We start from the raw sequence: 27,800 nt of genomic DNA on the forward strand, positions 1-27,800 counted from the left end.
CTTTTACAGGAAAATAATAGTGGTTATTACCACTATTAGTGGTATATCCGTGTATATAGTGTTTATCAGTGGAGATCAGTGGTTGAGGATTTACTGTATGTCAGACTCTGCTCAAGGCCTTTATATCCATATACTAATTTAATGGCATTTGAAAATCATTTGGAAAGCCCCTTTTCACAATTTCACACATTTGCCCTGTCTCCTAGAGAACTGTGTGTTGCCATTCTAGACACAACTTAAAAGTATTGTTTATGTGAAATTCCACCATTAGAGATGAATGTCTATAAAATGTCGACAAATTGTTTGCATAGCAATAATTAATGTGGCACTTTCCTATATCAAAGAGGAAGTTGGTATCATAGAAAGAGCCTGCCCTTTGACAAAGACAAACTCAATACCAATCATTTATTGCATGACTTTGTTATTTCTCTAAACCTAAGATTCCCCATTTGTAATATAAAATCAATAGTTAGTTTACATGGAGGAGGAATGCAGAGTGGTGTTCAGTTCTCATTCATTCAACATTTTCTTAGAGAAAATTACTATGAGCCTAACAGTACATAATATGCTGCAGATAAAATGGTGGAAAATGATAGAGATCCTGACCTCAATGAGCTAATAGATTATGGGGCATCAGGACAAGTAAACATACCATCGAAATCCAGGATAATCAGTTCTCTGCAACTTAAAGAAGAGAATTCTAAGAGACCTCATAGGAGGATCATTTAATCCAATCTTGGTGAAGCAGAGGAGAATTCCTGGAGGAGGGGCCATCTAACCGGAGACTTGTTGAACGAGGAGAAGACAGACAAATGAAAGGAGAGCTGCGTCAAGGAGAGTAAGGGGTTGCCAGACAGAGTCAACAGAATGAAGAAAAGTCATCTCTGTTTATAGATATCACTTTAAAATTAAAGCACAATTCTTCCAGTCATAAAGGAACCAGACTTACTTTCGCACTCCTCTGTACAATTATAAAATCGGAAAATATTTTAAACAATGCTTGCGGACATTGGACAGTAGTCAACACAGGGCTTTCTACATTGAGAAAATGGAAACAAATGTGAATATAACAATTGCTCTGATTTTCTGCATGAAGGAACTTTCCAGACCATAGTCAAGGAGATGGATTCCAATGGATCTTTCAGTACTGAGAAGATAGAAATCAGAGGTTGAGGGAGCTGAGACAGCTAGAATTAGTGAGTAGAGAACCACAAAGGAAGTAACTATGCAGAGACAGAGTTCCTGAAACCTTCAAGAGAATCCTTTTAAATTTATTGTTAGTTAATACAAATTTACAGGCTGAAATTCCAAAAGTCCAATCAAAGAATAACCATATAGTTTGGTAGTTCTAAGCTGAATGATTACCAGAACTCATGCAGAGCTGGGAGACTTTCAAGTCCCAATCGGTTGGAATGCAGACTCTTCCATGAACACTCTGTGTGTTGGATAAAGGCCTCCAGGAAAGTTGGACTTGAAGTTTAACTTCCCGCCAGAAATAAAGTGCAATATTCTTTTTAAAAAGGCAATTTGAGTGCCTAATGACATAAAAATGACAACATCCAGCATCCATTCACTTTTATTCACAATTATTCACATTATTCACAATTATTATATATGCGAAGAAGCAGAAAAATGACAATAACCAGGAGAAAAATCAATTAGAAAAAACAGATGAAAAAATACCTAAGTTTAAAAGTACATGAGATGAAATGGAGGCAGTCTTCTTTTGTTTTTCTTGTTTATTTTTTTGAGGAAGATTAGCCCTGAGCTAACATCCACTGCCAATACTCCTCCTTTTTTTTTGCTGAGGAAGACTGGCCCTGGGCTAACATCCGCGCCCATCTTCCTCTACTTTGTATGTGGGATGCCTATCACAGCATGGGTTGGTAAGTGATGTGTAGGTCCACGCCCAGAACGGAACCTGTGAACCCCAGGTCACCAAAGTGGAACGTGCAAACTTAGCCGCTGCACCACAAGGCTGGCCCTAGGCAGTCTTCTTTGAAAGTCAGAATCATAACATCTTGCTCTTATAACCTGGGTGTTCATATAAACTTTTTACAGTTGAAAATGCACTAGTCTTAAATTGCTCATATAAATATGAACACAGAAAGGTTCATGTGTCCAAAACTTTTCACCAAAGGGAGGCATTCTCTGGCCATTTTAAATAAACCCAAAGCAACAGCTCAGGAAAAATGAAAGTAAGATATTTTACAAAATCCAAGAGATAGCAAAGAATCAAGTGATGTTGGGTCTTAAGGGCTTGGTATGAGCTCTGGCTTCTATTCTGAATTAGAGAGGAAGCCATTTGAGGATTTTGCCAATTATTACACTACCTGAATAGTTCTACTTTACTTTCTTTATATATTTAAATGTTCATGGATTGGCTCAATTCCAGAGATTGGCACAACTCCAGGTACATGTTCACTCAGAGCCTGGAAGGACATCGTTAGGGGGTGATCTTTCACTTGGAACCTCTCGGTGCTGCATTCCTCTGTAAGCATTTGTCTCTGACACGATTCACATAGTAGCATAATGGCTGCTGATAGCAGCAGGTTTACATTGTCACAGCTCAACATCCTCACAAGCCCAATAGGAAAGAGAAAAGAGTCAGGCAGTCTTTCCTGGTCAGTGAAGCAGAAATGCTGGGATTAGCTTTGGTTAGAAATGTCACTCATTCATACAATTGAACTTTCTTAGATCACAAGGCTAAGTGACACAAAAATCAGTCATTCTAGTTGGGTTGATGTAATTCTGCCATTGCCTAGATCTGGGAGAACTTGAGGGGAGATCAACATAAATTGGGAATAAGAGAATGGTGATTCCTTAGAGGAAATTCAGGCCATGATTATCAGAACAAATGGGAATAAATGCTTTGCACCAAAAGCTGTAAAATATAAATGATGTATTGAAAAAAAAAAAAAGTGGAAGAGGGGAAATGGGCAAAGGACCTGACTAGACATTTCTCCAAAGAAGATGAAAAATGCCCAAGAATGTATGAAAACGTGCTCAGCGTCACTAATCATCAGAGATATGCAAATCAAAACCACAATGAAATATCACCTCGTATCTATTAGAGTGGCTATTATCAAAAAGAAAAGAGATAACAAGTGTTGATGGGGATGTGAAGAAAAGGGAATATGTGTAGACTGTTGTTGGGAATGTAAGTTGGTACAGCCATTGCAGAAAAGAGTATGTAGGCTCCTCAGATGTTAAAAGTAGAACTACCGTATGATCCTGCAATCCCGCTTCTGGGAATATTCAAGGGAAATGAAATCACTATCTTCAAGAGATGTCTGCATTCCCAAGTTCATTGTAGTATTATTCACAATAGCCAAGATATGGAATCAACCTAAGTATCTGTCAACTGATGAGTGGACAAAGAAAATATTATACACATATAACTTCTATGTATATATGTACATACATGTATAGCCACATAAATATTTTCAGCCTTAAGAAAGAAGGAAATCTTGCCATTCACAACAACACGGTTGAAACTGCAGGGCAGTATGCTAAGTGAAATAAGCCAGACACAGAAAGAGAAACACTATGATGATTTTACTTAAATGTGGAATCTAAAAAAGTCATACTCATAAAAACAGAGAGTAGAATGGTGGTTGCCCGGGGGCTGGGGAGCAGTGAGGGAAATGGGGAGATGTCGGTCAAAGGGTATCACATTTCAATTGAGTAGGATGCATAAGTTCTAGAGATCTAAAGTACAGCATGGTGACTATAGTTAATAATACTGTATTTTATACTTGAAATTTGCTAAAAGAGTTTATCTTAAGTGTTCTCACCAAAACAGATAAAAGCTATCTATATGAGGTGATGGATATGTGGTAATCATTTCACAATGTATACATATATCAAAACATCACATTGTACACCTCAAATATATACAATTTTTATTGGTCTATTATACCTCAATAAAGCTGGAAAAAATTTTGAAACCAAAAAATGTCTGTAAAAAGGCAATGATCATTTTTCTCCTATCACAATGAAACTTATCGCCTCTTCAGAAAAAACTTTCCTGGTTACTGTTTCTATCGTGCCACACTCCCCCAGCACTACCACCAGCCATTCTCTAGACCATTAACTGTGTGTTGAGTAAAATTATAATGAATTGATATATATGTGTGTGTGTGTATATATACACACACACACATCCACACAAACAGCTGTACATGTACATATATTCACTTAAGTGAACATATTAAAACTCTTAAGGCTCAGTATCTGCCAACCAGAGTAGTGGTTGCCCTACCTGTATTGTTTCAAGTAACTATCATGGGTCTATGAGCCAAGTAATATTATCACTATTTTACTCAACAGAAATATGAACTACAGAGAAATTTTGTGGAATATCCATGGCCACGCAGGTAGCAATGGAGAACAATGGAATTTTTGAGACGAAAACCCAGGGTTGCCTGATTAAAAAGCCCACATTCTTCACCACCATACTGTATTTCTTTATATCAAGACTTAGTTACTCTCCACTATATCTCATCTGAATGGGAAGTAGGTAGTACATGAACTCATTGTTTCTAATTTTATTTAATTTATTTTTGCTCTGTAATAAATCAAATGTATTTAATAAACATCCAGTAAATACCACGTGTTTCTCAATTCCATGTGTGGCACTGGGTACAAATTTGATTAGGATATAACCCTGCCCTGTAGGAAAGAGAATGAGAGAGACAGGGAAGGAGAGGAAGGAGAAGAGACAGAGAGAGAAAATATAAGTGGACTTTGATCCATTGTTTGATTATTACTCTATGTGTATTTACACTCAAATAATGGTTTGTGCACATGCAAAGACTGACTGTGCTATTCAAAGGTATTTCCTGTGGAAGAAGGAAAGCAGGAAAAGGAAAGAGAGGAAAAAAACATACATCTCAACTTTCTGAAGGTAAAAACAGCTTGCATTCCCAAAGGCAGGAAAGGAAAGTTAAACAAGTGGGAAGAGTATTAGCCAAAGAAGCAGAAATATGTAGTCTGCACGGAGGCCACACTTCAGCAATAGCTTTTTGCCCTTATTCTGCCAAATCTTATTTACTACATTCATGTCCTTTTATGCAGTCCTGAAGGTGGATGAAAAACTTTGAAACATTATTGACTCATTAAATGTGTGACATATTTGTTTAACTTCTGCTATTGTTGGTAAAGAGCCAACAAAATGCGTTGTTGAGCTCTTGGGGGAAAATAAGAAGATTGTTCTGAATTTTATATAGATCTGTATTAAAGTCAGAGTTGAATTCTGGTACTTTCCCAAGGGGGATTCTTGCATAACTATCAAGAAATGTTTTCCGGAAGATTTTTCTGTTGGTCAGCTGGTGGCATCAAATCTCCTGTAACTGGTGCAGGAGATGCTGTTTCTGCCATGTGAGGATTTGACGGCACCAGGAACACAACCTGTGAATCAATCAAAATGCGATAGGTGAGTCAAGCAAACAACCTTGGGGTTTCCCTTTCCTGTCCACACAATGTCATCGTTACCAGAGTCTACCATTTCTTCTTTGAATTCAGTCTCAACATCAGTTTGGTGGAGCTTCTCAAGAATTCTTTACAACAGACTGGATCTAGGAAAAACATTGAGTGATAACTCTTGGCATGAGATACTGATAGGTGTTGCTGTGGTCTTGAAAGTGTATCTGTGGTACATGTGGATGATGGTGCCCCATAATGTGGACAAACCAAGGTGTCATGGAAAATATAGAGCTCTTCTTCCAAAAAAGGCTGTTCATGCTGATAGCAAGAGAATACCCAAATCATTGATTTCCTGGACATGTCAAAAGCATTGCAAAACCCATACTGACCCTAAAAGGCAAGAATAATTAGGAATCTAAGGAAAATGGAGGCCCTTCTTCCACAAATTCAATGTGAAATGGAATGTGTGTAGGGGGAGATCCAGAAATAGACAAAGATTTAAGCATTATAAGCCCCCAAACCACTGCTTTACTTGATTCATACTTCCCAGCTCTGTAACCAGTGGAATTAGGGGGAGCAACATTTCTTGGCTCTGTAACTACTCTAGGAGCAGAAGTGAACACTGGCCTAGACATTACAATATGAACATTGCTAAGGACATTACCCCTTGTTCAAATGCTTCACTTAATGAAATTACAAAATCACTTGGCATTGCTGAGAAACTCTAGCTTCTAGGGTCTTATAATGCAAGAGTCCACTAACAAATCTAATGTGATTTAGTCAATGTCTCTTGTGTGGGGAATGCCTGTGGGGTGGGGGATGTGGTAGAGCATGGGAGCCCCAAAAGAAAGTAAAGAGGCACCAAATGGGGGAGAAGAGCACCAGAAAATAATCTCATCAAACTATTATTATTTGATGAATTGGTTTTGGCCGTTGTCTGACCAGGCCTTTGGGTAATGAAACTAATGAGCATCTCCTGGGTTTTGATATCCATTATCTCACCCTGGAACCCTCAAGAGTTGGAAGATATCTTTGTTTTATTCTTCCTAGGGCCTCTGGGTCTCTTGTCTCCTTCCATTTCCCAATACTCTCCAGGTGACATCCTTTCTGCTCAGCAGCCAGGAGGATCTGCAGGTCTCAGGGTGAGAGGATGGGCAGGTGTGCACACACTCTCATAGAAATGTGAAACCCTGGCTTTCTTCAGCAGCCCAGGGAAGACTGCAATAATAGGATAATGGATTAACATCTGGCACCCTCAGGTAACCTCTCCAGTGTGAAGTGTGCCCTTATCTGGACTAGAAGGGGAGCCCTTTAAGGTAGTAAGGATGAAGAAAAATAGCTTTTCTTTATCCATTGTGGTAGGCATAACTCTAAGACTACACCCAGTCACCCATGCCCCTGTATGATTCCTTTCTCTGGATTATGGGTGGGACCTGTGGATATGATGGGATATCAATTTTGCGAGTAGGTTACTGATCAGTTCACTTTGAGTTTATCAAAGAGCACATTATTCTGAGTGGACTTGATCTAATCATGTGAATCCTTTAAAAGAGGCTTAAATCACCAAGGACTTTTGCTGTACTTTAGGCCTCAAGGTAGCAATAAGTTGTCGTGAGTTTCACAGCTGAGAGGAAATAAATTCTGCCATGTGAGCCTGGAAGAGGACCAGAGGCTTCAGCTGAGATCACAGCCCCAGCCAACTCCTTCATCACAGCCTTATAAACCCTGAGCAGAGAACCCAGCTAAGCTGTGCCCAGACTCTTGGCCATGAAAACTCACAGATAATTAATGAGTGTTGTTTTATGACTCTAAGTTTGGGTAATTTATTACACAGCAGTAGAAAATGAATGCAGCTATCTTCAGGGTAAACCCAATACTCACCCGACCAGGATTACAACAGGTTACTTTGCATCCAAAGACAGAGAGGCACACAGCAATGCAGAACTCCAGCACACTTAAAATGAGCACCATAGCATCCATACCCTAAGAACAAATTCATAACATGGAAGCTTGACAAACAGAGATGATAAGTCCAAATCATTGACCACTGATTACAATACCAAAAGAGAATAACCATTGGCCACAGTTCAGAAAAACTGGCTCCTAATTTCAGCCATACCCTTATCTAGTCCTGAGCCTGCTGAAGGTCACTTATCCTCTCACTTTTTCACTAATGAAATAGTCATGTTTTCCCCCACCATTCTACTTTCTAGTGTTATTGTAGCTACAGAATGTGAAAATGCTGTAAAAGGGGGGAGGGGATCATCAAGATAACTATCAACTTGGTTCTTTCAAACACTAGGAATTCCGTATAGTTGACACAATAATATGATCTCATATCTTAGCAAATGAAGGCAAAGTAATACTTCTAGGCAGAATAATAACAAACCAGTGAGGTCCACATCTTAATCCCGAGAGCCTATGAACATGACAAGTTACATGGCGAAGGAGAAATAAGTTTGCAGATGGAATCAAGGTTAAAAACTGACCACGAAATGGAGGGTTTATCCTGGATTATCCACTGAGCCCAACATAGTTACAGAACCCTTATAAGTGGAAGCAGGAGGCAGAAGAGTCAAAGTCCAAGAGAGATTTGAAAATGTTACACTGCTTGCTTTGAAGATGGAGGATGTGACGGCAAGCCCAGGAATGTAGGCAGCCTCCAGAAGCCGGCAAAGGCAAAAAACTGATTCTCCCTTACAGCCTCCAGAGAGGAATACAGCCCTGACAATTTGATTTAGCCCAGTGAGACTCGTTCTAACTTTTTGGCCTTCAGAACTGTAAAATAATAAATTTATCTTGCCTCAAGTCACTATGTTTGCAGTAATTTGTTATAGCAACTATAAAAAACTAATGCAACAAAGAACACCAAGTTAGTTGGTCTTTAATCCTTTTCCACAGAGAATAGGCTTTCAGTCTAATCCTTAGCCAAACTACATGGTCAGATTTGAGAGACATTGGGCAGTACTCTTATTCCTAAAACTTTGAATTGGATGCCTGAATTGATGCCAGGATTCTTTCGTCTAAATATTCTCTTTTTCTCTCCGTGGATAGGGATAGTATCTCCTCTGTGGAAGAGCCAGTAGATCAACAGCCCAGGACATGAGTGACACTGACGCAAGTGAACCTTGAGAATATTTGCATTCATCGTTTCTTTATCTAGTGACTCACCTCTTCAACATATTCAGTAGCCTCTATGTTTTAGGAATTGTAGGCACAGAAGACAGAGCAGCAAACAAAACAGACAATTTCCCTAACCTCAAGGATTTTACCATCTAGTGGGGTAGATGGGGAGTTAACAAACTTTCCATCAGGGTCCAGCTGGCATATATGTTTGGTTTTGCAGACCATAGGGTCACAAACACTCAACTCTGCTGTTACAGCACAAAAGCAGCCATGGACAATATGTAAACAAACGAGTGTGGCTATGTTCCAATAAAACTTTATTTGCAAAAACAGGTGACAGCCTGGATTTCCAACCAAAAGTAGAAAAAACGTATGTAATATATGTGTTTTCAGCCATATGAAACTATTGTATTTTTCGATCAAGGAGAGTTGATGATTGGCAGTTTCATCTGGTTCTGCCTCATGATCCCAGACAGTGGGTGCTCTGTCTTTCCTACAAAGAGCTCACCTTATTCTAACCTCTTTTTATAATTATACTCCGGAGTAAGCCCTTGGACCTTTGTCAACCTCTAGCTGCTTTCCAATAATTCTGTCTTTTCCTCTCAGGAGGACTGGAGCTTTCTGAAGGTAGGGGCCTGGTCTTCTTACGTCTTTCAGAGTGTCAATCCTAGAACAGGGCATAAAGTGTGGGCTTGTAGACCTCTGGACTGAGGTGCCCACATAGGAATTGACCTGATTCTTCAGATCCCAGGAAGCCCTTGTGCATGTGCTCTGCTCTAAGGGCAGGCAGAAAAAATGCGGACAGGATAAGAATTTGTGACAGTCTCTGGAAGAAGGTGATTGAGATGAAGTTAGGACACTTACAGGGCCTCTTGTTAAAAAAGTATTAAGAACTTCAAGGCAGCAACAGCAGAGCAGTAAACTAAGTGGAGAGCTCTTGTCACTGCAAATCCCTGTGTGACGGCACAGGTCCGGGGCCCAGGAAGCCGGCCCTATGAAGCTGGTCCATTGTAGACTTTGTCCCTGTCATTGTACCCTTAAAGTCTGAGTGGTAAGAACTTCAGATATGGGAAGTATGATTCTTATTCAGATAATACTTGAACAAAATTAAATCAAAGGAGGATGAGATGCAGGAAGTTCCAGAATCTAATATTGCTTTTATCAATTTCTAACTGTATGAATTTGAAAAAATATTTAAGTTCCCTAAAGAAACTCTTCTTATTTTGAGTGAGTGGCATGAAATAAAATTGCTTACTGCAAGAGCAGGTAGAAATCTCAAGGGGAGTAAATTATTTTAGCGAGGACATTGAAGGGATTCTTTCAGTGTGAATATGTGGCACTCAAGGCTCAGCTAGGGTTAGCAAGGAGTGAAGAAAAGGTAATGCGATTGATCTGCATAAGAAATTAGGAGGAATGCTGAGTTTCCAAATTTGGGTTTGGAAAGGAGACAATGAGAGAAAGAGACAAGCAGCACCCTGAAAGGCTGAAGCTCATATGAAGGGGAGATAACAGAAAACTCAGTGGTGTTGAGAATGGCTAATAGACATTTTAATGATAAAGATTTCATTGCATTTTAGTCTGCTATGAGTGCAGCAATAAGTCTTCCTCGCCACACTTATCTAAAACCTTAAGAGATTTTACTACCCTGAAAGTCTTGTGTAAGCAGTAATTTGGAGAATAAAGCAATAAGTATCATATGTAGATGATGGCAAGTGGTACGGAAAAGTAGTAAAATATACATTGGAGATTGAGCATTTGCCAGGAGCTGCATGTTGAGGCCAAATTGCTTAATGTTGCAACAACATCCAGAGATGTTGGGAGGGATACTGGATTATTCAACATTTGTAGGATAATATTCAGTACAATTTTAATGTATATTTAGAGAACTAAGTAATTGCATTAGGCTCCATCAGAGAGCCCTGGGACATATAGATACTGACATCTGGACTCCACTTTTAGAGCGGATAACAGTACATACTTACCGATGATTTGAAATTAAACAGGAAAAATTAAACTAAATGCTTAGCACACTAATTTTTACAGAGTAGGTAAGCTTTATTCCCATTTTCCCTCATCACATTTGGAGAAGGAACAAAGAGCTGATGAGATGTGGGCCTGACTCCTATATAAAAGATCGCCCTATTTCTCAATCACTTCTAACTTCCCAAAACAATTCATCAACTAAGGAATACTGATTGTTACTTTTGCCAGAGCCTGGGCTCCTGTGACTTACTTCCACCACAGTAATCCATGAAAAGAGAAAACACTAACCATTAAAATGCATAGGATCATGGAGCAATTGTCCGACCTCTGATCATAGTTACTGAAAAAGTAACTGGATGAAAAAATAATCATGCTGATCACAGTGGTGAAGATCCCTGATGCAGCAAAGATAGAGCTGGTGATGTTCAGTCCTAGGCTATCTTGGACCTAGAAAGGAAGGAAAATCAATTAAACAATCCAACAACACCCTCAGATGTGTCTCCATCAATCACTTTACACCCACCACTTCTTGTCCAACTCAGGCCATCTTCTCTGTCTTGATTATTGCAATAGTCTCCTAACTTGTGTCTTCTTTTTTTTATAGTAGTTTCAACTCTAATCTCCTGCCAAAACACAAATATAGACCCTGTTATTTCCACACTTAAATCCTTCAGGTGGCTCTCATGGGCACATGAGATTAACTCAAATCTCCTTAGCAGGGCTTTCCATACCCTTCACACTTTAGCTGGGCAGTCCTGTCTGTGTCCATCTCCTACCATGTTCTGTTTCAGATGCCTGACATTATTTTCCAAATACTGCTTTCCTCTCATGCCTATATGCCTTTTGTGTATTATCTCCCTTTGCTGTCTATTCCTTTTCCTACATTGTCTTCTCTCAGGGAAGTTATTGAGGCTTTTTATAAGAACCAAAATTCCTCAAGAAAGTATGAGAGGTTTCGTGTGGCTGTAGCACGAGGTAGATTTTAATGGGTATGGTTATATCTGGGGGAAATACTAGAGAGAGATTGAGGTCAGATTTGGAAAAACCATATTTATCATCTCCATATTTATCCTTTGAGTGAAGAAAACTCAAATATGGTCTTCAGCCAGGAAAAACATGTATTGAGATCTAGGCTTTTGCTTTTTACTGGCTTTGTGAAACGCATATTGGCATGAAAGCTTTGTTTTAAATTTACTTCTTTTTTTAACAGCTTTATTGTGAATTCCTTTCATTGCAAACTGAATCAAAATCCTTTCCGCACAGAGTTGGAATACACATTTTCGTCCAAATGGATAAATATGATGCCACACCAACAATTGGTGTCACTGTCATAGTGGGCTGGATCTCAATTTAGAGAGTTTGCATGACCCATCCATTTGACTTTTTTCTCAGAAATTCTCTATATTTTCATAAAGATTCTCTCAGCAACTATCTTCCCAAACTGTTCATTCTCATGTCAGTAATTCTATTATAAGCCAAATTTTATTGCAATTTTTGAAAGACTGATCCAACTAGGTAAAACTTACAATCTCTCCTGATTTTTTAAAAACAAACAAAATTTGTTTTCTCTTCTGGCAGAATATATACATGGTTAATCCTTCTTTGAGAACAAAAAAGAGGAAATATTACTAACCAGACCTCTTGTAGTTCTAGTTCCTGCTGCAATGGACAAGGACCCTGAAATAAGAAACTAACAGGAAGAAAAGTACAGGTAAAAAACTTTAAACAAATATTGAAGTCATAACTCACTAAAAGTTATTCCAAAATGTGATAAATATGTTAAACAGACCAATTACATGGGAAGAAACACAGAAGTTTGTAAATAACTGTCCCCTTTCCTCAGAAACAAGAGAGAAATTCCACCCAATGGATTAACAGGAGAATTTGTCAAGCCTTTCAGAAAGTATCTAACGTGATGGTATTTAAACTGTTTGAGGGCATTGAAATATAAAGAAAGCTTCTCAATTCCTGAGATGAAGTAACCCTAATATGGCACCAAAATATAATAATGTTTTACAAAAGAAAAAGCCTAAAGATTATCTTCATTTAAAATGACTATTAAAAATTGTAAATAAAACAGTAGCAAAGAAAATTTTTAAATTCTATATTAGACAATAATTAGAATATATTATTTCATTTGACTCCATCAATTGGGTATTATTTTTCATTTTGCTAAAATGCCTAGAGTCAAGTCGATTGGAATCTCTGCCTTAAAATGTTTGAGTTTCTGGGTTTTCTCTCCATATTTGATTTCAGAAGTTTCAAAAATTCTATCTCAATATCAAAAAGGACTGATCTAATGAACCACCTTGATAAATTTCCTGAACAAATTTCCAATTTCCAAGACATAGAGATAATTAACATAAACTAAGTCTCCTCTGGAAGGAAATAGCAGGGAGAATCATCCATCATATTATATGGAACAAATCATGAACATGTGGTGTAGTTCTTCAAAGGTCTAGATTTTTTTAGTATTGAAATATTCTTATAACATGAAATTAATGGATTTGAGGAAACACATGCTAATTGCTGTTCACATTTATAATGTTGATAAGACATTTATTAGAATTCAAAATTATTATTGACAAACATTACTTATAAAAAATGAAAAGTTGCATTTTCCATAACATGATGGAAAATATGTCTCAGTCTTAAAATCTTTTATCATGTTTAATGGTAGGGCCATCTCATACAGCCAAATCAAGATAAAGATGGAGACTCTTATGTACTACTATTCTTAGTATATTAACCAAAATAATTATAAGAGAAAACTTTCTGAAGCACATGGTTAACATTGAAGTACTTTAAATATGAATACTACTATACTTCAAACACCCAATATTCTCAACTACAAAGTACTATAAACTACAATTCACTAAGGAACACGGGAACATCTTTATACAAAGAAATTATATATACATATTATAAATATGTGCGTGTTTGTGTGTTTGATGATAGGATTTCATAAAAGAACTTAATTTACATTGAAAAAATATATAAAGTCTCTGAGAGAAACAAAGTTAACAAGGAGTGTGAAAGACATACAGAAATAAAGCTTTATAGTGTTCCAAAAGTACGCAAAAGAAAACTTGAACAAATAGACTAATGTGGGGACAATTTTGTAGGATTGTAATAAAGAACATATAGCTCATCTGAAGACTAAAGGGCCAAAGAAAAGAGAAATTTGTAGATGGTTCTTGGTGTTGGGTCTTGTACTACGTAAGGGAGAGAAGGAGACACTTCACAGGTGAGGTTTGGAAATACGATTGAAAGAATACCTGAAGGTAGCAGCAAAAATTGTTCACCCAATTAAGCAAAGGCTCATCTAGTGGGATACCTGCAAGAGTCTGAGTGAAGTCTCCATTGAACAAACACAGCTCCTGCAGCTCCTGGTAATCTACTGAACATGTATAGAAGATATAAATTATGAAAACTGGCTTCCAAAATGGTCTTGAAAAGGAAGTGAAAGGGGAAGAGAAAAACTACAGTGGTTAGATGCATGAAATACTGGAATGGAACTGACCCTATTTGAACCCTCATTCCCGTACCAAAAAACTGTGTGATCTTGGGTGGCTCACTTAATCTCTCCAAGTTCCAATTTCTGTATCAGTAAAAATGAGGACAATGGTAAATCCTTTCTCAGAAGTTTGGGATGATTGTTTGAAATGGAGTTGCACATATAAAGCACTTGATAGAGCGCCTAGAGCTAGTAAGAGTTTGACAAAGCCACTATTGACATGAATATGATCAGATATATAAAGCATTGCACAACTGCCCAGAAGGAGACTAGCATTTGCTGTTCTTCAAAGCTTGCAACAGGCATGGGGGCGCACAAAGCCAGCTCATTATAGACTTTAATCTCTAAACTGCCTCATTCTCAACTTTGTAGATAAATGGAATCTCTGCAGACTTGAATAGATTCCCTGAGTCTAACACAAACCCAGTGTATAAATGTATTTTCCTCTTGTCAGTAAGTAAAACTTGATACTTTATAGTCTATTTACACTCTCAACTTGCAGAGAAACTCTCTGTCATTTTGTTCTGGGGGGAAATTTTTAAACTCTCTTGAAAGTTAATTTAATTTCAATTATAGTTATTTTTAAACTTAGGAGACGAAATATATCTAATAGCAGTGGCATTTGCTAAGCTAACAGTTTGCTAAGATTTGATAGTTGACTATTAATTGCCTGCATACCAGCTATGTCTCCTCTTCTCCCTCGCTAACAGAATCCTCATTTTGTTCAGTCTCCAACGAGCTTCAGTAAACCCTTCCCTGCCACAGAGGTGAATCTTGATCGGTACAAAGTCAATAATGGTAAATCGATGACCTTTGCCCACGGTTGGCTTGGGACTATAAAACATTTATGTATTATAAAACGTTTATGAACAATGAGACTTGCCAAAAAGTCTGCTATGGTCTGCCAGCAGTCCTCAGAGAGGTTACCTCAATGAGGTACCTCCTGAATTTACCAACTCTGGAAATGACTAACTACCAGGGCATATTCTTGTGAAATAATCAGTGCTTTCAATGTTTAATCCATTCTGCTGTGGATTTTTTGCTACATGGTGCTGTAATACACCCTAACTGATACACACTAAATGTTTAATCTGATAGCTTTCTATGAGTTTTATATTATTATTCCCACTTTAAATATGAGAAAATTGACTTAAAAAGACATTAGAAATCTTTCTCAAAGTTATAGAACCAAACGATAGGGTTAGGACATGACTCCAAAGCTCAGGATATTCACAACAATTTTGTGTTGCCTCCAACTAAACCAGAGGGTATTCTGCTCACCATCACCGAACCCCACACTGTGTACCCCGTGTACACTGACAAGGGACGTTCATAATAAGCTGACTCAAATGACAACGTGACAGTAACCATTTTTACTCCCAAGCTGAAATTCATCAGGGCAATCAGGATCTGCACAACCTAGAAATGATGAAGAAAGTAAAACATATTATCTACCACAAAAATGGTGCCCAAGCCACCCCCTTTCCAACCACTAAGTTACCCTCATTTTCCATCTTTTGAAATAGTCAGATGGTCTTCTTGATATTCTCCTGTCATTTTTATTTCATATAAAGAACTGTGGATATATTAACTTACTAAAATTATTTCTTGGTACACCTATGCCAATTGCTTCACTAATTTCAGGATAAAAAAGAGTGTGCCAGGACTTTCCCAGAGTTGTTTTACTGATAACTACCTATGATGCTACTCTTACCACAATTGTTGATCTTTGCACATGCTCAAATAAGAATGATCCAGAAATTAGGAAGCAAATATTCTAGCAAGGAGAAGTAATCTAAGGAAGGAGAGTATGTACAAGGGAAGACAAAAAGAAGAGCAATATGCCATTTTCTTGGGGTCTAGGACATGAGGACATGAGTGAGCACAGGGGTCTACAATAAAGAAGTTGGAGTACGTTACCCCATGGTATTCAAAAGGATCCAAAGTGTCATAATGACTTTGTCTCATTGGTTTAAAGCTTGGGCTAGAGATAAACCCCTCCATTCACTGTCCTTTTACTTGCAATAACCAGTCTTTCTATAAATCACCCATTTCTTTTAGGTACAGCCACCTGTGACTCCAGACAGAAATGCACAGAGCAGAGAAGAAGGCTAAGAAACGGGGGCCATCAGCTTTCAGGAACGTCTGTGGATGTAACACCAGCTGGTGCACATGTGTCCTTTCTTTCTCTACGCTTCCATGCTAAAGTTAAATATAATTATCAGGGATGACCCACAACCCTAGATAGATCGGAAGCCACTATGTTTTAAATACAACTAAATCAGAAGCATGATGTAACAGCATATTGTATCATTTTTCAAGTGATAGGGCCTGAACACAAAATACTGATGTTCTTAGGGCTGGCTGGTGTATTATGAGGCTATTGGGACAGAGTATTTGGTGTTAGATCTGATCCATTGTGATTCTACAACATGATTTGTCTTCTCCCAGATCTGCAACTGACTTACCCTGAGAACTTTGGGTTCTCCCTTCAAGATCTTCTCTGGCATCCCTTTCCACAGACATGCGTTTAGAGAAGCATGATGTCCCGGCTGGTACACCACAGGGCCAGCCCCTGGTGTGTCTGTTCCATTCCTTGCATGGTTGCCATAGCAGCAGAAAAGGTGCTACAAGAAATGTAATTCAGGATTAAGTCTTGGAAATTTTACAAAAATCTCTGGTCTACTTGCCCTCCATGTTTTATAACAGCTATTAAAACATCTTCACAAAATATCATCATTTCTTAGGCCCACCAGGAAAGTAGAACAAGGAGAGAGGGAGAGAGAGAGTGGGAAATGCCAGGTGATGTCAAGATGCTAGAAAGTATTGGAGAGATGGAAATATGGATAGAATTGAGGCCTATATACAGGACCCCTCAAATTAGGGAAATGTGTTCCAGATCATACATTAAGTCTGCATTTAGATTTTATCTCTCTCCTTATTACTGCATATTTCTTTGAATACAGCCATTTCTCCTTTGAAAGATCACTTTTTAAAAAATCTTTTTCTTTCAAGGGAAATATTCCCTCCTGAACTGAAACCTGCTGTCAGTCTTCCTCTCCTACCTGCCAAAGTCCCAGTACATAGTTGTATATCCTAGTTGTAAGTCATTCAAATTCTTCCAAGTGATCCGCCACCATAGCATAGCAAGTGACAGATGGGTGGTGCGGTTCTGTGACCAGGAAATGAATCTGGGCTGCCGAAGTAGTGAGCACCAACTTTAATCACTAGTCCACTAGGGTGAGCTCGAAAGATAACTTTTATAATAGTGATAAACTGCACAGAATCATCTGCATTGCAATTAACTGTATTTTACAGTCTTCTTTTTCTAATCAAAGCATGGTGACTTTCTCAAGTTGGAAACCTTCACCACGTTCATCTATACTAAATACAATTTGTGTGATCTTAAATTTTACCTTAGAAACTCAGGACTTTTGAGATGGAATTTATGATTCCTAGTTATATCTTTGGAACCAAGAATTTAAATCTCTTGTCCCATTACAATGCTTTAAATCCCAACTTGCCAATGCATAGCAAGGACATATAAAATTATCTTCTTGAACCTCAAAGCACCACATTACACTCTTATGTCACTTTCTGTCCTCAATATAGTAACTCGAATCAGGTTTATGTCACATGAACGTTTTTATTTACTCATTTGAATCCATATTCAGCTGTTGCACGACTCACTTCCATAAATTTTGAGGAAGTAAAACTTGTTAAAAGTCTACAAAACCGCAAACAATTCTTATACCATTTATGCTTCATTGGTGCTCTGTAAAAGTCTGAAGTTTGGAGATGTGTGCGATTTATTGATAGCACAAAGTAAAAGAACGTTCTAGTAGCACAGATTTTCTATGTACTGGAAAATAATTCAGATTTCTCTGGAAAGGATTATTAACATATGCTTATATTCAGTAGACCAGAGTAACTACACTATTACTTATCTAGCAATAAAACTGATGGAAATCATCAAAAAATGAGTCAATTTTAAAGATAGAGAAAAAAACCCAAATGAAAATAAAGGATTAATCATTTAAAATATTAATTTCATTTTGATTAAATATACATTCTAAGTTATGGAAAGCAGTAAAGTCAAAAATACAAAATAAGCAAATCATAAAATAATAAGTACAGTAAAAATTTAAAAAATAAAGAAGACACAAAATAATCAATAATTCATATGCAATACACAATATGAAGGAGATTCAAATAGTTAAGATCAAGAAGTAAATAAGAGAATGTAATCAAAAAGTCAATGTTTTTTCTCCTGTTCTAAAAAATTTCAAAAAGCAACATGGAGAAAGGAATTTGGAACTCCATTTTGAAAATGGGAAACAATTAAAATCCCCATAACTTAGGTGAAATGATTGTCAAAAACACCGAAGACTCCATGAGGATGAATTCTGGCAAAATCTAGAGAGAGTATCAAAGAAACAGGACCCTCTGGCCACAGATTTTCAGAGTACACTTCTCAAAGATAAGAAGCTCACTGAGGTATAAAACCTATATTATTGTTTATAATCCTGAGAATGAACATACCAGTTGATAGCAGTAGCTTCTCTGGGCAAGTATAGTTCTGAGAAGTAAAAGACAGGAATAAAAGAAATCACATCAAAAAGGCACTTTTGAATAAAACTGTCTGTCTCTGAATAAGTCTTATACTGGAATCCCCAAGAAGGAAGCAAGCATTCTTGGCCTGAGTCTCCAAGAAATCACACAGATTAGGATTATCTGAATATATCATCACAACCACAGATCATCAAATGCACAAAAACCAAGATACCATGAGATTTAGTGATGAGAAACATGAAGTGCTTCAGATATTAACATTATCAAGTACAGAATGTGTAATAAATATGGATAAAATATTCTTAAAAAATGGAATCACAAAAGAGAGAAAACACAGATAAAGTGCAAAAACTGACATGACACATTTCAAATGTGAAAAAAGATAATGTTGACATTTAAACAAAGTTTGTCAATATGTTAAATAGCAGGGAACAACTGAAAAGAGAATTAGTGAACTAGAAGATAAACCTGAAGAAATCACCCAGAAGCCACATAGAGAGACAAGGAAATGGGCATAACAGAATACAAGTTAAAAGATTAGAAGTAAAGATTAAAAATTGTAGAATATGTATAATTAGAGTACTAGAAAGATGAAAAAATATTAAACGGAGGATATGCAAAATAGGCAACATTTGAAATGATAGTAATTGTACGTTTTCTTTAACTGATGCAATACTTAAACCCACAGACACAGGTCATGTAACATACACCAAAACAGTAACGGAGCTATATTGAAACACATTATAGCGAATTTACAAGATAACAAAGGACAAAGATGATCTTCAAAGTAACAGAAAGGAAAAGTCAGATCACGTGTAAAATAACATCAATTAGATTGAGAACAATGCAAGCCAGAAAACCACAGAAAAATATTTTTGAAACAACTGTAGACCTAGAGTTTGTTCTGCACCAAAACTGTACTTCAAGATCAAGGGTAAGATAAACACATTTTCGGATAAGTAAACACCTGACAGAGTTTGCCAACACAGACATTTACTGAATAGAACCTCTAAATGACGTGCTTCAAAAGTAAGGCATGTAAAACCCTGACGGATGTTCCACGATGCAAGAAGGAACAGTGAGCAAAGAAACTGGTAAACTTGTGTCTACACACTCTGTTTGTACAAAATAAAAACAATAATATCTAACTTATTAGGTTAAACTTGAGGACAAAAAAGAAAATACTAGATCCCCCAAAAGCAAAATTTGGGATTGGAATGACGGGAGGTTGGTCTTCTAATGTCCTTGCCCTCTCTGGGAGATGGGTGGAGGGAGTAACTTTAGATTTTGAATAAGAATGAAAAAGATCAAGACTTACCAATAAAGATAAGAAGTGAGTTGTGTAATTTTTCAGTAACGAAGGAAAAATGTTATGAGAAAACAAATGAATGATAATTAAAAAAATAAATTTAATTCATCAACTAAAAAGCAAGAAAGGCAATAAAATGAGCAGAAAAATAAGTGAGATAAACAGAAAGCAAAAATATCCTGGAGGGCAAAGCATCTCCAGACTTGCTGAGTGAGGGCATCTGAGGGTCCCCTCCTTCTTAAAAGCGATGGGAACACTGCAAAAATTGTCAACATCAACTTTTCCAGAGCTATGGACATTAACCAAGATCTTGCAATGATCCTAGGAGCATTTATTCAAAGAAAATAGCTGAATCTCAACAAGAATGTTGAGCTGTGTCAATTTTTTTTTGTGGCAAAATATTCACAGCCTACAATTTACCATTTCAACAATTTTTAAGTGTGTAGTTCTATAGTGTTAAGTACATCGACATTGCTGTGCAAACATTAGCACCTCCATCTCCAAAATTTTTTAACTTCCTCAGGTAACAGGATACCCATTAAATCCTAACTCCACGTGTCCACCTCCCCACAGCCCTTGGCAACCACCATTCTATTTTTCATCTCTATGAATTGAACACTCTAGGAACCTCATATAAGTGGACACATGCAATATTCGTTCTTCTGCGACTGGCTTATTTCACTTAACAAAATGTTGTGAAATTTCACCATGTTTTAGCCATGTGGCAAAATTTATTTTTAAGGCTCAATAAGTTTCCATTGTATGTATAAACCACATTTGTTTATCCTGTCATCAGTCCATGGACACTCAGGTTGCATCCACTTTTTGGCTATTGTGAGTAATATTGCTTTGTACATGGGTATACAATTATCTGTTCAAGTCCCTGCTTTCACCTTTTTAAGAATATATATCCAAAAATAGAATTGTTGGATCTTATTCCCATAAGGTAATTCTAAGATTAATTTTTTAGAAATCACCGTACTATTTTCCACAGTGGTGGCTCTATTTTACATTCCCACCAGTTTGCACAAGGGTTCCAATTTCTCCACATCCTTGCCAAACTTGTTAGAGTCTGGGGGTTTTTTTGTTGTTGTTTTGGGGGCATTGTTTTGACAATAGCCTTCCTAGTGGGTGTGAAGTGGTATCTCATTGTGGTTTTGAGTTGCAGTTTCCTAGTGACTAATGACGTTGAGCATCTTTTCATGTGATTCTTGGCCATTTGTGTATCTTCTGTGGAGAAAAGTCTTTTCAAGTATTTTGTCCATTTTTGAATCACTTTTTTGATTTCTTGCTGTTGAATTCTTTGTGTATTCTGGATATCAATTCCTTACCAGATATACGATTTGCAAATATTTTCTCCATTCCATGGGCTGCCTTTTCACTCTGTTGATAGTCTCCTTTTATGAACAAACGTTTTTGATCTTGATGAAATCCAATTGTCTATTTTTTCTTGTTGTCACCATGCTTTTGGTGTCATATCCAAGAAATCATTGCCAAATTTAAAGTCATGAAAGTTTCACCTATGTTTTTTCTAAGAGTTTTACAATTTAGCTCTTATAACTGGGTCTTTGAACTATTTTGAATTAATTTTTGTATGTATATGGTGTAAGGTGAGAGTCCAACTTCATTTTTGCTTATAGATATCAGTTTCGCCAAAACTATTTGTTGAAAAGACTGTCTTTTCCCCACTTAATGGTCTTGGTAACTTTGTTGAATATCATTTGACCCTGTATGTGAGAGTTTATCTCTGGGCTATTTCATTTCATTGATTTATATGTCTATTTTTATGCTAGTACCACGCTCTTTCATTACCATGGATTTGTTGTGAGTTTTTAAATCAGGACTTGTGAGACCTCCAATTTTGTTTTTATTTTTCAAGATTATTTTGGCTACTCAGATTCCCTTCAGATTCTATTTAAATTTTAGTATGGATTTTCGATTTCTTCAAAAAATATGAGTCATTTGAACTTTTTACATATTGCATTGAATCTATTCAATATTTACACATTAACAATATTAAATCTTCCTGTCCATGAACACAGGGTGTCTTTCCACTTATTTGTGTCATCTTCAATTTCTTTCAGGAATCTTTTGTACTTTTCAGTGTGAAAGTCTCACCTCTATAGTTAAGCTTATGCTTAAAAATTTTATTTTTTGATGCTATTATAAATGAAATTGTTTTCTTAATTTCCTTTTCAGATTGTTCATTGTAAGGTTATGGAAATGAAACTGATTTTTGTGTGTGGATTTTGTATCCTGCAATTTTGCTGAATTCATTTCTTAGTTCTGTTTCTATATGGAATATTTGGGGTTTTCTACATACAAAAGCATCTCATCTGTGAACATAGATAATTTTACTTCTTTCTTTCCAATGTGGAAGAATTTTTATCTCTCTTGTTGCCTAAATGCTCTTCCATTTCTGTGTTGAATATGGGTGGCAAAGCAGGCATCCTTGTCTTGTATCTTGATCTTAGAGGAAAAGCTTTCATTCTTTCACTATTGGGGATGATGTTGACTGTGGGTTTGTCATAGATAGACTTTATTATGTTGAGGTAGTTTCCTTCTATTGCTAGTTTTCTGAAGGTATTTACCATGAAAGGATGTGTTGAATTTTGTCCAATGCTTTTTTAGCATCAATTGAGATGATCATGTGTTATGGCTTATGTCATTCTCTTAATGTGGTATATTGCACCGGTACATTTGCACATCTTGGACTATCCTTGCAATCTAGGTAGAAGTCCCACTTGGCCAGGGAATATAATCCTTTTAATATGCTGTTGAATTTGGTTTGCTGGTACTTTGTTGAGGATATTTGCATTAATAATCACAAGGAATAATGGTCTGTAGATTTCCTTCCTTGTAGTGTCTTTCTCTGGCTTTGGTATCAGGGTGATGCTGACCTCAGAGAATGACTTAGGAAGTATTCCCACTTGAAATTTTTGGAAGAGTTTGATAAAGATTGAGGTTAATTCTTCTTTAAATATTTAGTAAATTTCACCAGTCAAGCTATTTCATCCTTGGCTTTTCATTTTTCGGAGGTTTCTAATTATTCATTCAATCTCCTTACTAGTTATAGGACTCATCCAATTTTCTATTAATTTATGATTCTGTCTAGGTAGGTTGTGTTTTCTAGAAGTGTGTTCATTTCATTTTGATTATCCAGTTTTTTTTGGAGAACAACTGTTCATAGTACTCTCATAATCATTTTATTATTTCTGAAAAATTGGTAAGAATGTCCTCTCTTTCATTTCTAATTTTAGTTATTTGAGTCTTCTATCTTTTTGTCTTAGCTAACCTAAATTTTTCACTTTTTTTTTTAAATCTCTTGAGGAACCAAGTCTGGGTTTCATTGATTCTCCCTATTGGTTTTTTTTTCCTTGAGCTTTGTCATCTTTTAACTTGTCCTATCCCCATTCCTCTCTCCCAACTCCATGCTCTGTGGTATCCATGAAAACCAGAAGCCTTAGAACCATGGCAGCTGTAAAAACCAGTAGCCTAACAGTCTATGGAGAGGTTAGAACAGGATTGTAAATCCCTAAAAAGCCTCATTCACATGGAATTACCACAATTTGATCTGCTTGGCAACTATCTAGAAGAGCCCCACTAATAGGTATTGTCTTTATTTGATCTGACCAAGGATTCATTCAGTGAGGGAAGGCCTAACCACAAGGCATTTGTTGAAAACAATCAGAAATTGCTTAATTCACAGCTTCCTGAGGCAGTGATAACAGTTGGGGCAATGAAAAAGTTTGATAAAAAGATTATAAAAAAGAAAAACAGGAATGAGGTACATGCAGGGAGCTTTGAAAAATTTCTGTTATATTCCTGGGAAGTTAGAAGGTCATGCACATGTGGAGGGTTATGTGCCTGTCAAAGAAAGACCTGAGAAGTTCCTAATTCCTCATTTATGGGTGGTCTTAAAACTCTGTGCAAGTTGAAGGAAAGGCTAAGAAAGAGTTGCAAACTACTGGAGCATTGAAGTTGCCCCAGTGCATGAACACACACAGCCTAACAGAAAAGAATAAGAGACTCACTATTTTAAGGCTCCTAAGGAGATCTGTTAAATCATTAGCTGGCCATTGAGCCAATCAAGCAGAAAATTCAATGTTCACAGATTACAGAAAACACCAACTTCACAGAAGAGATCAAGGAGTCACTAAACAAAGACAAAATAACCACAGACAAACAAAAACCAGACAACAACCACAGCAATAATGAACCCTTGGATGGAGTTTTCTTTGAAAATATCAACAAAATCGGAAAACCTTTAGCTAGACTGAACAAGAAAAATTGCGAGAAGAAATTACTAAAATCAGTAATGAAAAAGGGAACATGATTACCAATCTTACAGACATAAAAATGTTATAAGGGAATACTAGGAAGAACTATATGCCATTAAATTAGATAATTTGTATGAAATAGTCAAATTCCTATAGAGACACTAACTAGTGAAACTGAATCAAGAAGAAATACAAAAGCTACAAAGATCTATATATAACAAGAAATTAAAGTAGTAATTTAAAAAATTATCGCAAAGAAAACCCCAGGCCAATATGGTTTCATTGGTGAAATCTATTAAGCATTTTAAAAAGAATTAATAACCCTTCTTCAAAAACTCTTCGAAAAGTGAGAAGAGGAAGAATACTTCCCAATGGATTGTGAAAGAATGTAAAAGAACAAAGTTAAACCCTTCTTCACACCAAACAAAAAAATTATCTCAAAATAGATCAAAGGCATAAATATAAGAGGTAAAAACATGAAGCTATTAGAAGAAAACATAGAAGTTAGTTTTTGTGGACTTGGGTTAGGCAATGGTTTCTTAGCTATAAAAATAAAAGCTGAAGCAACTAAAAAAAAAACAGATAAATTAGACTTCTTCAAAATCAGAAATTTTCCTACTTCAAAGGGCATCATGAAGAAAGTGAAAAGAAAACTCACAGAATGGGAGAAGATGTTTGCAAATCCTATATCTGATACAGGACTTGTACCCCGAATATACAAAGAAATCTTACAATTCAACTACAAAAAAAGAAAAAGAATCCAAGTTAAACTTAAAAATACTCCAAGTTAAAAATGGACAAAGAATGTGAATAGGCATCTCATCAAAGAAAATAGGCAAATGGCCAAAGCACATGAAGAAATGCTCAACATCCTCGTCGTGAAAGAAATGTAAATCAAAACTACAATGAGACACCACTTTACACCAACCAGGAAGGGGAAAATAAAGACAGGCAGTAACAAGTGTTGGTGAGAATGTGGAGAAATTGGAACCCTCAAACATTGATGCTGAGATTGAACATTGGAGCATCCACTTTGGAAAACAGTGTGGCAGTACCTCAAAATGTGAAAGGGAGACTTATCATATGAGCCAACCATTCCACTCTCAGGTACATACCAAAGAGATACAAAAACATAAGTCCACACAGAAACTTGCATACGCATTTTGTTAGCGGCATTATCCATAATAGCCAAAAGTTGGAGCACACCCAATGTTCTTCCACTCACCAGACTAATATAATGGATCTTCTTAAGCAAAAAGGCTCTGCAGTTATACTACTTGGGTTTAAATTCCAGCTTTGCCACTCTTTACTCAAGTTACTTAATCTTGTGTTTCTAGAACTCTATGCTGTGAATAATAGTCCCTACCTTTTGTGGAAATTTAATAATGAGATAATGCATTTAAACCATGCATGTCACATACCTAATACTAAATATATATTACTATTACTATTGTTGCTACTAGTTATTTACCCATTTCTTGATTTACATATAAAACATAAACTTCTTCAAACACTTCCTACTACTCAAGGACATGCTAGAGAGACACTTTATTCCTGACATCCTCTTGCTGCAACTTGCGTCTGTCTTAGGGCATGTGGAGAGGCAGAAGAGAGAGGCTTATATGACTGGTCAGAGCATGTTATTCATCCTGCCATATGGTCAATGGTTGAGTCTTCCTCTCTTTTGCAGTTTGTCTCAAAGATTGGTTAGAAAGGTCAAGGTTGTCCTCTATTTTCTGCTCTCATGGAATAAGCTACATATAAGACCACATAGAGGCAGGCCAGGAGACTCTACTTTTTATCTTGCAGTCTGTCCCAATGATAACTGAGTTTGTGAGATGGGTCACATATTACATGTTGAGTAGGTGTGTTCAGACTTTTCTGCATACTTGAGCATTCCCTGAACAGAACCCAATATCTCAATTTAGAGAAAAGAGAATAAAATAGATAGCTTTCTTTTTAGCCTTCAATCTAATCCACCTCCTCTAATCCAATTTTTCCTGGGTGATCTGCCCCTCTGTGCAGAATTTAAAGTAATTATAATAAAGCCCATAATGTGATCCTCACTTAGAAACTTGTCCCAGAGAAGAATAGGGAGAATTTTCACTTTGAACATTAGAAGACCAAAACAGAAGATATCCAGTCTTCCTCAACATTTTTCTTTCAAAAAATTAATGGTGCAATGAAAAGTATGTAGAGGAGATTATTTTAGAGTGTTACAATTAGTTCCTAATACAGAATGACGAAAGCTAAAGGGAACAAAAACCGTAAGAGGATTATGGGATTCCAGGTGGTTTTCTTAAAGGAGGGCCCAACAATTAACTCAGTGGTCCATGTTAAGAAACCTGTTAGTTTGTCATTGATGCCTTCTCTTACCCACCTGCGATATCCAAATCCATCATGATCTTCTGACCCCAGACAACCATTTCAACTCTGGGTGCTTCTCCCAAATCCTCAGACCAAGCTATCATACAGTTTTTATCACGAATATTTTCAAAACCTCTTAATGTTCTCCTGTGTCCACTTGTGAGCATGTATGTCCATTTCATTTTCCACTTTGTAAACAGAACTATCACGTAAAAGTGAAAAAACAATTCTGTTACCCTCTTCTCTAAAATCCTTCCTTGGCCTCCCCGAACCCTCACTGTAAAGTTAAAATAGGTAATGTGATTGACAGGAGAGGCTCTGTTACTTCTGCCCACATCTATTATCCTACCCTTACCTTGAATCTCTCCTTTTATTTCTAAAGCCACAAATATATTTGACTTATTTTAATACTTCCAGAGCAGCAGTTACATTCCTATAAGGGCGCATTTGCACGTGTTGAACCGATCGTCAAGAATGTTCCACCCCTCCAACAGACACCCTGAAACAACGATCCCCAAGGATTTGATCTCGTCACACTGACAGGATTGCACAGTCTCTGCCATCTCTCAGGTACAACTCCCCATATCCACCATTCCCCACACAGGGCTTACTCAATCTATGATGAGGAGGAGGGGTTTAAGAAATCTGAGTTGTTTCTCTCTTATATCATAGAGACCAAAATTATTGTAAAGGTCACTACCAATGATTTTTCTTAATCTGGCTGAATGTTTACCTGCGCTTACTTCTCTTTAAAGCAAAGGAACCTCTGCGTTGATGTCTCTCACACTTACCTTCAGACGGAAGGTTTAGGAAATGTAGGTTCAGTCTGACCAAACATCGCTGCTGGTTCTCCCTCTGTATTGAATAAGGCTGTGAGTCTGCCCAGAGCAGATACTATATTAAAATAATGCTTTCAAATGACTCTTACGTTCTTTCCGTAGTTCTGTGGTAATACACATCAGGTCTTGGTCACTCAGGCCTGGTGCTCTGTCTTTCTAAAAACCCTGACTTTAAGTTCATATAACCGCTCTACCTTCATACCATAGAAATCCATGGATTACCTCCAGGATGTAAATTTTCTAAGGTCAAAAATTTGTGTTTATCCTCCCGGACTTAACTTTCCCATACTCATATATCAAGGAGACCAAAACAGCAGAGAAAATTGGATAGAGATGAGGGACATTTCTTCCAGATTGTGGAAGACTCTGAATCCTAGTGT

At 36.9% G+C, this 27,800-nt stretch overlaps 1 pseudogene; it reads right to left on the reverse strand.

Annotated features, from left to right (window-relative positions):
• Positions 1 to 1,260: 1,260 nt before the first annotated feature.
• On the reverse strand, positions 1,261 to 16,673 carry LOC102149003 (membrane-spanning 4-domains subfamily A member 4A-like; annotated as a pseudogene).
• Between the last annotated feature and the right edge of the window lie 11,127 nt (positions 16,674 to 27,800).

Source organism: Equus caballus, chromosome 12, assembly GCF_041296265.1.
Source record: "Equus caballus isolate H_3958 breed thoroughbred chromosome 12, TB-T2T, whole genome shotgun sequence".
NCBI classification, from domain to species: Eukaryota; Metazoa; Chordata; class Mammalia; order Perissodactyla; family Equidae; genus Equus; species Equus caballus.